The sequence below is a fragment of the Poromitra crassiceps genome (assembly GCF_964638095.1).
Source record: "Poromitra crassiceps genome assembly, chromosome: 15".
Classification (NCBI taxonomy): domain Eukaryota; kingdom Metazoa; phylum Chordata; class Actinopteri; order Beryciformes; family Melamphaidae; genus Poromitra; species Poromitra crassiceps.
Genome location: NC_139634.1, coordinates 22,522,769 through 22,536,879, shown reverse-complemented (window position 1 = coordinate 22,536,879; position 14,111 = coordinate 22,522,769). Strand labels below are relative to the sequence as shown.

At 44.5% G+C, this 14,111-nt stretch overlaps 1 pseudogene across 1 annotated transcript; it reads right to left on the bottom strand.

Moving 5' to 3' along the window:
* Nucleotides 1-7,619: 7,619 nt before the first annotated feature.
* Nucleotides 7,620-9,662, bottom strand: LOC310790125 (choline transporter-like protein 2 pseudogene; annotated as a pseudogene). The gene has a single exon. The product of its transcript is annotated as a choline transporter-like protein 2 pseudogene (transcript).
* Between the last annotated feature and the right edge of the window lie 4,449 nt (nt 9,663-14,111).

Sequence of the window (14,111 nt, the reverse complement as noted above, 5' to 3'; positions counted from 1 at the left end):
GTGATTTTTGTGTGTTCACCTCTCAGTGCATATAAAGGTATACTATGCAACTATATCATTATAAACTTTTTTTTTAAATACATTATCAGTGTGTTTGTTGTCAAGACGCTGCCCGCTACCTGATTCTGGCGCTGTTAACACTTTGTTTGGCTGTGCCTGTGACGTTTTTGGGCAGATATATTGCAGGCGCGCTTTAGTAGCCAGTAGTCACAGCCTCCAGAGAGACTTTACAGCGGGGAGAAGGGATGAGTAGCAGCACGCGTACATGAGAGCCACCCGGCCATAACGTAATTACCCTAGTTAAAGCGTAAATCGATTTGACGATTTTCTTTTTTACATCTTCCTAACTAATTAATTTGATTACGATTCAAAATCAATTTATCGAGCAGCCCTAACATAAATAAATAAATAAATAATGAAGAGTTCATTTGCAGAAACAGTTAAATGCCATTCTTAAAATGAAAAACAACACTTGCTTGATACTCCCTGGAGTGCACATAAAAAAATAACATTATTGGGGTGATTATGTGAAAATTATCAGGTGAAATTGTTTAGATTATGATGGATAATACAAATGTGTCGGGTTCCCCACTCGCGCAAACGGTATACGAGGAAGCGTGACATAACGACACCGCAAATTCCCCCGTGTGTGCCGCCAGTGGAGTGTCTGTGTAGGAGACTGGTCAGCATACCCGGAGGCTCAGGTGAAGCTACATGGAGGATTTGACGGCAGAGATCTTCCAGCTCCAACTGCCTCATTATCTCCTACAGGATTGCAGATTGGGCACAGGAGAGAGCCTGTGCAGGATGTAAGCTAGTATAGTAAGCCCCACTATCAGGCTGGAAGGACCAAATTAAAGATACAGCAGGATCTGGTAAGGCAGCCAAAGGTGGTAGGGTCCCGCCGAAGGATCAGGCTGCTCGGTGGTTAGAGACCCTGATGTCACTAGGATATGGAGGACCAGAAGAGTCCTTTGAAATGTAATGAAATGTTTCCTTAATCATTATCTAATTGTACATTTAAAAAGAGTAATTTCAAAATGTATTCGCAAATGAAGGATTAATCCATCAATAAATAGGAACATTTCATTACATTTCAAAGGACTCTTCTGGTCCTCCATACTAGGAGGTATGTATCAGTAATCAATAATTATTGATGTCCATTATGTCGTCACTAGAATTAGGAGCTCTGACCTCGTTGGTGTTGTCAGAGACTTGATGACATCATATCTGTATGGGACTGTGATGTCACTTGTCTCTATCCACTGATGTCACCAATGTCCCCCACTGTGATGTCATTATCCATGGCAGTGCCAGGAAACCCTAGGGAACTACCCCATGTGAATTACGCACCTGAGCGGACGGAACCTTTCTACGATGATCAATATCACTTTATTGTTGAGTTTGCCATAGCAACTCTTCTAATCTGCCGAATCTATCGAGAGCACACGCGATCGTTTGCCGGAGTAACTTTTCTAGAGTGCACATGATCTGTCGGCTTGTTCTGCTTCTTCAGGGCTTCACGGAGGCTCTCTGGCATCAGGTAAGGCCTTTCTGGACTGCCATCATTCCTCTCAAGATCCTCCAAGAAGCAGAGGAAGAGCGTGTCCACACACACAACATAAACACTGAAGAAACCATTGGCAATGAGGTAGGAAATAGCCAACACAGTCAGGATGGGCACCAGGGAGGGCAGCAAGGATGGGTAGTAGTGGAGATTGGGAGCCATGTCTGCAAAAGTGCTTCTTACTCTCACAGAGAAGAAGAAATATGCAAAGATCCCCACAGTCCCCACAACAACGAGTTTCCCTAAAAACAATAGGAAATCTGTCACTTTGTCCACAACAGCTACCCTGATCATGTTCCTCATCAGGAGGAAAAAGCCCTCTCTGGCAGATGTGCAGACGTTTTTACCATAAATCGCCACCATAATGTAGGCATTTGTGTTGAAGCAGCACTTCAGACAGCACAGCAGGAACTTGGTACACTTATTATGGGCTCCTTTAAGCTTGTGGTTCAGATACTCCAGTAGAACCCTGACCTGAATGATAGAAAGGATGAGGGAGCCGAACGCCAGAGTACCTGTGTGATACCTGAGAGATCTCCCCAGGGCAGAAAAGACCGGGGAGGCAGGAATGTCATCTGGCTTGTCGAAGGCCCAGTAGTAGGAGGCAAAGGCCCCTGCCAGGGTCATCTGTCCCAGAGCTGTGACAAAGTTGGCACACCAGAAGAAGAGGAAGGCATTGTAGAACTGCAGGATGATCAGGTACTTGTAGTAAACCATCTCTCCTCCGAAGAAGGCAAACAGGCACTCCGAGTCGGGGCACGATCCGCTTTGATTATATACTAAAACTACAGTCTTGTTACCCTGTAGTTATACTATAACTACAGTCTTGTTACCCTGTAGTTACATGGTTATTTGCGGGCTGTATTCTAAAGCGTTACCGCAGAGTTCTCACTCTCCCATGGCCGAGAGAGGCGCTCTCTCATGGGGTTGGGCAGTCTCACACTATCGTAAACGTTATTCTCGTCAGAAACTACTTCAACTACTTCGATTTGCATACTTTAAATGAGTTTGCAGCCCAGAGAGCACCCGAAAACACCTTATTATAATAATAATAATGATAATACATTTAATTTATTGTTGCTTTTCTAAAAACTCAAAGACGCTTTACATTACATGGGTTAAAATATCAAGGAAAACACTACATTAAAAAGAACAATTACATAGCATAAAATCACAACACAAGTAATCAAACATTAAAAGTAGTTTTGAATAGGTGGGTTTTGTCTAAGGATTTGAACTGGTGCAGATTGGTGCAGCCACGGATGTGTTTTGGGAGTCCATCGACGATATACAGGTGTAATGGTGACATTGAATTAAAGACCTCATGGTCTTATCAAGGAACTTGGATATTCTTGCCAAATACTTTGTCTTTGAATGGATCTTCCCAATGACAGAGAGGGCCATAGATTCACTGGTCATACACTGATCCAATTGACTTCCCAGATATGTTACACAACACTTTCGCTGTAACTTAATACCATTACATTCAACAGGAAAAACTGGGTTGGGTTTTGTTCCAAAAACAATACATTTCAGGTTTTCCTAAGTGCAATGATAACTTATTGTTGCATAACCATGTGCTTACATTTTGAAGCTCTTTACGAAGTGATGTTCTAACTGTTTGACAGTCTCCACTTACCAACAAGGCGGAATCATCTGCATACAGAAATAAAGGACATGAACAGGCTGACTCCATGTCATTAATATACAACAAAAATAATAAAGGACCAATAATGGTAACTTGAGGGACACCACACGTAAGGTTTTTGGGCTCAGAGAGTACACCTCCTACTTCTACCATTTGGACTCTGTCGGAGAGGTAAGACTATCCAATTCAAGGCCTCCTCCTTAAAACCCATTGCCTTCAATTCACACAGTAAACTTTGGTGGTTGACAGTGTCAAATGCTTTTTGTAGGTCAAGCATTGCCATTCCACAATACTTGCCATTTCTAGCTCAAAAGTTATAGCCAAAACCGTTTTAGAGCAGTGGTCATATTGGGTTTGGCCGCCATGGTGGCCCTGGGGCTCGCCGGTTCGGGCGCTCTTGCTAAATCATTAGAGCATGCCCTGGGCTACATCTTGATTTGTATAAACTTAGCCTCATATGTTGCGAAGTCCCTCGAATAATAGGTTTGAAAAGTGTTTTGCATGGGTTTTGTTTGACAACCAGGCATCTTTCAAACGGACAAATGAACCCTTGGATAAACATTTCAATGTTTCCCAGGAACTATACTGTAGGATGGCCCATCACCCTCAGTCACAAAAGTGTCAAGTAACTGGAGAAGCGCTGCTTGGATCCAGTGTCAATGAAATGATGAGAGCCAGGTGCACATGGATGGGTTGACTTGAAGCAATTAACAGAAAAGACAAGTTTGTCTTCTAAAAAACCTTTTTGTAGAGTAGAAGGGAGCAAACTTAAAAGAATCCATGGCGACACTGGTCTTTTGATAGAAAAAATTACATTTGGCTACATGCTAAAAAAAACACACCATGTTTCTGCTCATGCATGAGCCTTCATCAGGGAGGTGATGAAGGCTGTTCTGTTAATTGTCATAAAAGTGTCAATTTGACATTGTCCAATAGAGGGTATTGCCCTCTACCAACCCACAGACATACGTGCACACACAACCTGCCAGAAGGACAGTGTGAGATGAGATCCGTATGGAGAAGACTGAAGACATATTTGATACGAACTGAATATCACAATGTGATGGTTTATAATGTTTTACATGCTTTTGATCCTGATTTGATTATCGTGTTATTTTTTATCGTATAAGAATAATATGACCTATTTTATTTCTCCCTTTAACATGAAGCTACATGGGTCATGTCTGGTTTTGAATGAATCAGGAAGTGGTGTTGAATTCGATAATGTGAGTTTCCTCCTCCACGTCTCTCAAAGTCTAGTCGGGGCAGAGTGACTCTCTTCAATGGTGCCACTTTAGTTTTGGCAGAAATTAGACTTATTGTGCCCTCTCCATTTGGATTTAACCCAGTAGCACCATTGACAGTCCACACTAGCCGGATCCAGACAGCTGTAGGACCACTGGGAGGACCGAACCAAATTGGCGCAATGAGGCCGGTGAGGTGTGCCTGGAAGGTGCCGATCAGGACAAAGGGTGTTGCCATTTTGAATGGTTCGATGGTCCGACCAGGTGTTTATACTTCTTCTCGAGTCTGTCCATCAGGTAGGAATGGTCCGCCAGACCGAGTTGCAGTGGAGGGCCCAAGATGCAGTAGGTGGTCTTCGGTTCAGCTGCCAGGGAAATGCTGAAGGAAACAGACGAACTGCGGAGGGTGTGGACATCCTGCCAGATGGTCCTCGGGTGTCCCCTGCAGACCTAGGTATTGCACAGCCTCTGGAAGAAGCATAGTACGCTCTGAGCCGTTGTTCAGCAAGGCATAGGTCTCTAGCCTGTGGTTCCCATGGTGCAGAAGCATTGGTAATGTTCAGCAAAACACGGTTGCCTGTGGCTGATCTCCCCACATACAGCACACAAGGTGAGAGTTCATGTAGCAACTCTTCTCCATAACTGTTGTCTCCTCAGGTGCTCTAACATTAACGGTAGAATGGGCAGAGTGGCAGTGTTCATGCCTCACACACTCGTCTCACAGCAAGAAGGTCCTGGGTTCGATTCTCGCCTGGGACGCTGTCAGCACTGGGGGTGTCTCCCCATGCCTTCAGAGCCCAGGTGGGCTATCTCGTGAAAAGGGTCTCAGTGTGTGGAGTGTACATGTTCTCCCGGTGCTCCCCTGGGGTTTCGTCCATATAACATCAATCATTTATTTTAGACCCAACATTTGAAACAATTCTCACATGCACTGGCGATTTTACTGCGAGGTCATGTGACAATTGAAACAATTACCCAACAAGAGCAGCACTTAATGGCGACAGTGGCAAGGAAAATACCCCTTTAATGGGGAAGAAAACCTTGAGCAGACCAGGCTCATGGTGGGCGTTCATCTGCCCTGAGCGGTTGGGTTGAGAGAGAGATGCACAGTAATGGCAGTAATAATGATGCCATTAACAACTATAAGAAGAGCATAAGTAGTTAACTGTAATGCACAGTTGCACAGCTGTAATGAGAACAGGACTAATAATAATAGTAATAGTAGTGGTAGGTCTCTTCTCACTTGAGTCAGCTTCCATAGCTGCTGCAGGAAATGGGAGACACAAAGACTCTGGGAAGAAGTCAAGTACATATCAATATGCACCTTGACTAAAAACTTTCAAGAAGATCATTGTCTGAGCAGCAGTGTTTGGAAGAAGTTGGTCCACAGGCGCTTCACTGCAGCGGCCCACCGTTCCTGACCAGCCCGTGTGGGACAAGATAGGATGGGATAAATGCAGAGGACAAATTTCACTGTGCCTCTAAAGCATGTGTGTGTGTATAATGTGTATTTGCATGCATTTGTGCATTGTGACAAATAAAGACAGGGTTTGTCCGTCCTACCTTACCTTACCTTAACCTGCACGTGTCTCTGGTCGCACATGCTGCAGGGCTTCTTGAGGTCACTGCACAGCTTGATGGGCCCTTGTGCAGCACCATCCCCTGTTATTGGTCAGTATGCACACTCTGAGGCACTCTGTGGGCAGCTTTGTCACTGCTGGGCAGTGACAAAGGTAATGTTATGTGAGGTAATGTTATGTGTTGTCGCAGAACGTGCAGTAAGGAGTAGCTCTCCCTTGGTCATCTGTCTGGTACCAGGCTGCTATTCTACTGGATATTTGTTGAGCCTCCAATTTGGTTTGGAGCCAAATAGCTAAGTCTGGGTTCTGTCAGAACCAAGCTGCAGAATATCTTAGACTAAGCCGTTTCATGAAGCAATCCCGATCTTAGCCAGTAGGTGGTCGACATGTGAGCCACACTGGTGCTTGGCTCCGTTTTGCCCCTCTATAGTTCTCGGGATGCCCACTAATGCCTGGAGGGCAGAGTCAAACGTTTCGAAGGCGTCAGCATCTCCCATGCTGAGAGCAGGGGCTTTGAGTATAACACCTAGCTCACTCTGGATGAGCTGTCTCTGACATGTCTCTGACATGTAATGCACTAGACGACTCTAGTGCATACTCTAGAGTATGGCATCTGATAATGGATATATGCTTCGGCGAGCTGCCGTGCCCTTGGGTGCTTGATGTGGACGAGCAGCACCTGATATTTGTACTGCTCATGCTTGCTGAAATGAGGCTGGCTGCCTAGCACATTATATAGTGTGAGCAGTGCAAAGCCGCTCCCTCTGCCTCAGTCTTGGGACACCAAGGGCGGATGCAAACAGCAATTTAGCTCCGGGCAGTGGTGCCTAACCAGGGTAGAGAGCGGCGAGAATTGGAACAGTATGTTGCCCGTAGGGAATGGAGTATGATGGTGAAGCTCCTGGAGTGGGATGATGAGCAGTGTAGGATGGCTCCATGGCTGGCTGGGAGTAGCCATGAGCTGTTTGGTTCACTACTGGAGGCTGCGACTCCACTGGTTTGCCAGGAGGCAGGGTCAAGCACAGCCCCACTGCAGGTGCTGGGCCAACTGGCGGGAGCCAGTTGGCGTGGACCCCAGCTGAATGTGTGCTGAGTGAGGGAGGTAAACTTCACCTTCAGCCTGCAGTGTGTTTAGGTGACTGTTCAGTATCCCTGGTTCCGGCATGGAAGTGGAGCATATAGGAAACAATCCTGGCTACTTCAAAGTCCTGTTCTGCCTTTGTCAAGTGTTGCTGTCTATGCAGCTGAGCGAGCCGGCCTCTATCTCGATCTGGTGGTGAAGCTCTTCCAAATCCAACTGCCTAATTCTCTCCTCCAGCATTACAGATGTCATCCCTGCTCCAGGACATTCCAGGTGACATCACTAATCAGTGCTTCCTTATGGTTGTTGATGATGTCATTAGAAGTAGGATCTCTGACCTCGGTGATGAAGTTGATGACATCAGATCTGCGATGTAATTGTGATGTCCACATTGTGATGCTACTTGTCATTATCCACGGCAGCACCAGGGACCCCGACTAAGGCCCCTTGGCAACTACCCCATGTGAGTAGGCACCTGACAGCAAGCTTTCTAACATTATCAGGATTGCTTTGTCGAGTTTGCAGGAACAATTTTTCTAGAGCGCACGTGATCTTGCTTGTTCTTCTTATTCAGGACTTTGCAGAGGCTCTCTGGCATCAGGTAAGGCCTTTCTGGACTGCCATCATTCCTCTCAAGATCCTCCAAGAAGCAGAGGAAGAGCGTGTCCACACACATGTCAAAAACACTGAAGAAACCATTGGCGATGAAGTAGGAGCCAAGCACCACAGTCACGATGGGCACCCAGTAGAAGTGGAGTTCGTATCTCTTCTCATAAAAAACAAAGAATGCAAAGATGCCCACAATCCCCACAACAAGGAGTTTGCACAAGAACAATAGGAAATCTGATACTTTGTCCAGGACAACTACCCTGACCATGTTCCTCAATAGGAGGAAGAAGGCATCTTTGGCAGATGTGCAGAAGTTTTTACCATAAATCGCCACCATAATGTAGGCATTTCTGTTGAGGAACTTGAGGCATTTCTCCAGGCACCAGAAGCAGCACTTCAGACAGCACAGCAGGTACTTGATAAACTTATTATGGGATCCTTTAAGCTTGTGTTCCAGATATGACAGCAGAACCCTGATGACCTGAACGAAAGAAAGGATGAGGGAGCCAAATGCCAGAGTTCCTGTGTGATACCGGAGAGATCTCCCCAGCGAAGAAAAGACTGGGAAGGCAGGAATGTCATCTGGCTTGTTGAAGGCCCAGTAGTAGGATGCAAAGGCCCCTGCCAGGGTCATCTGTCCCAGAGCCATGACAAAGTTGGCACACCAGAAGAAGAGGAAGACATTGTAGAATTGCAGGCCGATCAGGTACTTCGGGTAAACCATCCGCTCAAACAGACACTTTGATTTGGGGCAATCCTTTTTCATCTCACTCTTGCTGAAGTCATCAGGGTCACAATCGGCCATCAAGTGTTTACAGTACGTGTTACTGAACACTTTGTATTCAGACTTGTAAGAGCTGGACAATAACATAGCACTAACTGCCCAGTAGACAATGACCATGGCCAAGAGGAATAAAGTAAACAGAGGGTATGCAAGGGAAGACATCACATGCCCAATCACTCTGCTGGCCTCTCTGATAAGAGCAATGGCAATTAGGATCCTCTTCCTGAGGAAGATAAGCAGCAAGATGACTATAACCTCCATGATGCCCAGGATAATCATGCAGACCTTCCAGAATTCATTGCTCTCCAAGTAGATGGATACGTCTATCTGTAAGCCAATATCCCCTAGGGACACATCAGGAGCTTTCACATACCTATTGTAGGAGTATACAATTCCGTATCCGATCGACCCTGCCACCATGAGGACCATGAGCCAGACAATGATCCCTGCCAGGTAGCGCATGAGGAGGGTGAAAAGTATGCTCATTACCATAGCGATAACCAATCCTATCAGGATCAAGTCCCAGGACTCCTTATGATCCTCAATGACTTTCATCATCATCAGATGATCAGCCTTAGCAGACTTGTTTCCCTCAGCAGTAATATCGGTAATACCTATAATAGGGATGCACCTATGGGCCTGGGGTTTGCTGTGGTACAGTACCCTCGGGCAGAGACCTTCCTCCTCTACATACTCTTTATCGACGACTGCATTCTGCAAAGACAGCTGACCTTGTTTGCAGAAGGTCTTGTAATATTCCCAAACCTCTTGATCTCCTATTGCGTCGGCTAGTAGCATGAACTTCTTATCTTTCATGTTTTTTTTATCAGGGCACTTCTCCACGCATATCTGTGTGGTGGGGCACCGGAAGTGCAGTATCACCACAGGGTCAGCACACTCCATGATGTTGAAGTATAACAGGTGCCGCTTCTTCTCCAGTGGGGTGCCGGCCTTCCCACAGAACTCTCCTCGATAGTCTGTGGGGTAGATTACCTTCCTGATGTCGCCACCCTTGTACCAGGCATATAGTCCCACTGCAATATATCCCAGGATGGCAAGACTGAAGATGATGCAGCACAAAATGTCTGTGCAGCCCCTGTTGTGGATTGGGCCATTGAAGTTAGCATCATACTTCTTTGGTTCTGACATGGATGGACTTGACTTGGACTTGATTTGTAAGAGACCTTACAGAAGGCTAGCGAGAATGGTAAGTACTCCCCCACTTATATAGCCTCACCCTCAGAGTCAGTGTGACATCACTGATGTTGTCACAATGTCTCTGACCTCATTAGCATTATCATCTGTGCTTTATGACATCACTGATGATGCATCTGTGGCCCTCTTCTTCTGTGGTGTTTTATGGCAGTTGGTATCCTTCATGTTGCATTACCGCTTCCTTCTAGATTTATCGATCCCCTCATCTGTGGCCCTCCACAATAATCATGCTATATATTTATAGAGAGCCAAAGAAAGTGAACGTCACTTTCTGCTTCAGCACTGTACCAGAGATTTTCATCCGCCATTTATTTTCCCATAGACATTTCGTAAAATGCTAATAAAAATAGTTTTACTTGCTCAAACCAAATGGTTCAGATATATTTAGAAACAGGAGACCACATAACATTTCACCCAGACCAAAACAAAAAAATTGGTCCAAGTGAAATGTTCTATGGTCTCTCCCTATTATCAAAAAAAAATCCATTATCCATAATTCATAATTATTCATTCATGCACATTGAAAATCTAATATAATAACATCATACTGTACATCTAATATAAGATGGTTATCTTAGTCAGTACAGTAACATGTTTCTGATTTTTTTAATGAAATAGAAAAATACATTGGGTTATGCAGATTTCAGTAGTGACTGGTAGGCTATAGTGAGAGTAGTATGTCAGAGACCTCATTCAACTTCATTATTCTATACATTAAAAAATTTAGCTGTTTAGATTTGCTGTCAGTTGATTGGAGAAGTGTGTTTGCAGAAGATGATGGTGACTGAGGAAACTTAACATTACCTGCATGAGAGATTCACATTCCTTTCCTTTCAAAGCTCAATATACTCTCACTAACTCACGTATACAGTCTGTAATGTTATGATTGAAGGGGGATGCATGTAGACTACTGTGAAACTCTCGGGTTGATAAGAATAATAACATAACGTAGACGCAAGCCAGTTCAATCTGATCTCCTAGTCCGTTTCAAGCAACGAGTCAATCCAAAGTTATTTACAGCAGGTTGCATAACAAGAGCTCAAAACTTTTTCACCACATTAATAACTGTCCAAAAGCATGTTTTTGTATGTTACGTTTGTATGAACTTTTGACAGGGTCGAGTAGACTGTATAGGAAGAACGCTACGCTATCTCTTATTCAACAGTAAACACTGTACACACACGCAATCATCATGCACGCACGTGCACACACAGACACATACACACACAGAGCTATTTAGCCCACAGTACATGTACTGTATGCTAGCTAGGAAGCTAATGTTAGTTCCTTCAGCAAAACAAGGTAACCCCCTTGTTGGATCTTTAGGTTACTTTAGCAAATGCAACCTGCTGTAATAAATAATGTTGGATTGACTCGTCGCTTGAGAGGAGAGGAGAGGAGAGATTGAACTGTGTCTGCATTATATTATAGCCTACTCATCAACCCGACTGTACATGCATCCCCCCGCAATCACAGACAGTAAACGTGTAAGAGTGAGTGAGAGTATTGAGCTTTGAAAGCATGAATGAATGTGAGTCTTACCATTGTTTTCTTTCATTAACATCACATGCTTGTAACTTGTAGCACATGCTTGAGTGAGTGCACTTTGAACTTTCACTTTCACATGCACTTTCACCGAAGGCTACATTAATAAAAACTCTTGGCATTTCTCTGCTGAGTTTTTATGTTTGTTTCCTCCAGATAGAAACCCAGATAGGAAGCCCCCGCTAAATCATAATAATAAATAATAATAATAATAATAAATCGGCCTTGTGAGCCAGGCAGCAGTCGATGCTGATTAATTAAGGCTCGTTAACTCATTCCTGGCCATATACGTCTTTAACGTCTTATCAGGAGTTTGCCTCCCAGCCAAATACGTGTTTGACGTGTTTTTGTTTTTATTCGTGCTTAGAGTAGTTCAAAGACTTCCCCAGCCTGTGACATGGTATCAGGTCCCTGGCCTCAAAGACAAAGCCGACAACATGTGATCAAACAACTACCGCAGCTGTTGTTTTGAAATGGAGGAGGAGGAAAGAACAGAAAACGGAGAAACGCTTCCTTGTTGCAGAGTAGGAGAAACGCCATTGAAACGCCCCTCGGCGCGCTGCCCGAGCTGGTCGCCTTGCTGCAGGGCAGCGAACCTGGATGAGTTGTTCGCGGTAGTCAAACCCGTGACCAACATGATTGATCCGGTTCCAGCGCCTGGTCCCAAACCCAAGCCGGACCCCGTTCCTGTGTCCCAGCCCGAACGAGACGAGACGGAGTCACAACTTTGTGAGGAGGAGGAGAACGAGGACAACACAGCAACAGACATGATTTCCCAGGAGGAGCCATTTTCCAGAGCGCATTTGCGCCGTGCAAAGACCCGCCGGGATTACATTGAAAGTGACTATAGGCTCTTTCAAACACAGATCACACAAAATTGTAGTTCGGGAAGCCCGTAAAGCTTGGCAGCCTTGCCACAGAAATTGCTTTCACACAGAGCCAAGCAGCACGGCCACTTTCCCGTGCTGTGGTGTACTTTGACTCTCAGCCATCACAAAGCTCCCAGTCGTCTGAAGAGGAGATGGTCACACCGTCGCCAATTGTCCATGTCGAGGGCGAGGAAGACTGGACTCCAATGCGACAGGACCCTGATGATCTCGCGGTAAGGAGTAATTTTGTTGTTGATATATATGCATATTGTACAGACAGTACCAGTACCAGTACCAGCTTCACGCACAAAGTCCCAGTGATGATGTCATCACACTCACACAAAGTCCCAGTAATGATGTCATCTGTGTGTGTGTGTGTGTGTGTGTGTGTGTGTGTGTGTGTGTGTGAGACTACACTGTCTCTCTGCATTCTATGATCGTATAGTTTACTGAGACACTAGTACACTACACTGTCTCTGTACTAAATGTGATTATATAGTTTACTGAGGATATGTTGCTTTTATTTCAGATGAGGAGCCGATTGTTGCACAACCCAGTGAGCCCACATCTCAGAATGAGGTCAGGACGGCCGAATCCCTGCCCATCTTTCGCCGAAGATTGAAAACTCCTTTTCTTTTCTTTTTTCAACTTTTTATTTCAGTTTTCAGTGAGTCCACCTTTGGAAAAAAAACTCACCTTTTCAAGCTCCACTTGAGTCCCTCCTGAACTAACCCTTTTGATGTAGCATCTCCCCCCCCCCTTCTCCACCCCAAACCCCCTCCCCCCATTTAGCATCTTCCCCCCCTTCTTCACCCCCCCTTCTTCACCCCCCCCCCCAAAAAAGAAAAAAACCCCATTGATGTTACTCTACTGCTGCAAGGGTGTATCTGTGTAGATGAAGTTCCACAGTTGATTCCACTAATGTTGACAGAATGTGACATTGTAAGTCGCTTTGGATAAAAGTGTCTGCTAAATGACGAAATGTAATGTAATGTAAAGAGACACACATGGGCCCCGCGCACACACACACATTCACACTCACTCACACTGAGTAAACTGTATTGTTGAATGTAAAAAAAGCACTTCATGTATATATATATATATATTATTTTTTTTTGTCATTTGTGTCATAACGAATAGTATTTACATGTCTGATGTCAATAAAGTTCAAAATAAAAGAATTGAGAGCGAGTTCTGCCTGAGATTGTGTCCTTTACAAAAATGCCTTTTTCTCCAATTTCTCTTCTCAGAGAGACCTTTTTGGTGAAAACGGTGTATATAAATGGCTATAAGTAGAGTACAGAACATGCTAAAAGCTCACTTTTTTTATCTTCATTTTGAGGTATTGCAAATCACTTTGGTGCTAATAGATAATTTACTGTGGGTCTTGAAAGATGACCAACAATTATGAAAATCTTTGGCCTGAGCTAAATATTGGCAGTCCTAAACTGGCCATGAATGAGTTAAGGCTCTCCATGATGTGCACATACTGAGTGTTTTTATAAAATAAGAAAATAAAAACACCAGCCGCCCTGTAAGCCGCCTCGACAGCCCCGAGAGCACATTCCGCATCTCAAGCAGAGCTTCCGCATTTCCGTTGGGGCCTTTTGCCAGAGAATGAACTGGGAGCTCTCCCTGTAGTAGGTAGACTGAGGGAAGGTAATGGCTGCCCATCTGCTCAGACTACTGACATTGTAAGGAGACAAAGTGGGTTGATAATCATCAACACCTCCCTTTAAGACACGAAGATAAGACACAACATTATAAACCAGAAGAAAATACATTTGCCATCAACACCATGCTCAATGGAACAGAAACATAGGATAGAGATAAAAAAATTATTGAAAAAAAAGGTCCCGGATTTCCCCCTTTTTTCTCCCAATTAAACATTTCTCAGAACTAAATAGCCTATATCCAATAAAAAAAATTGGTAACGCTTTAGAATACAGCCCGCAAATAAGCATGTAGT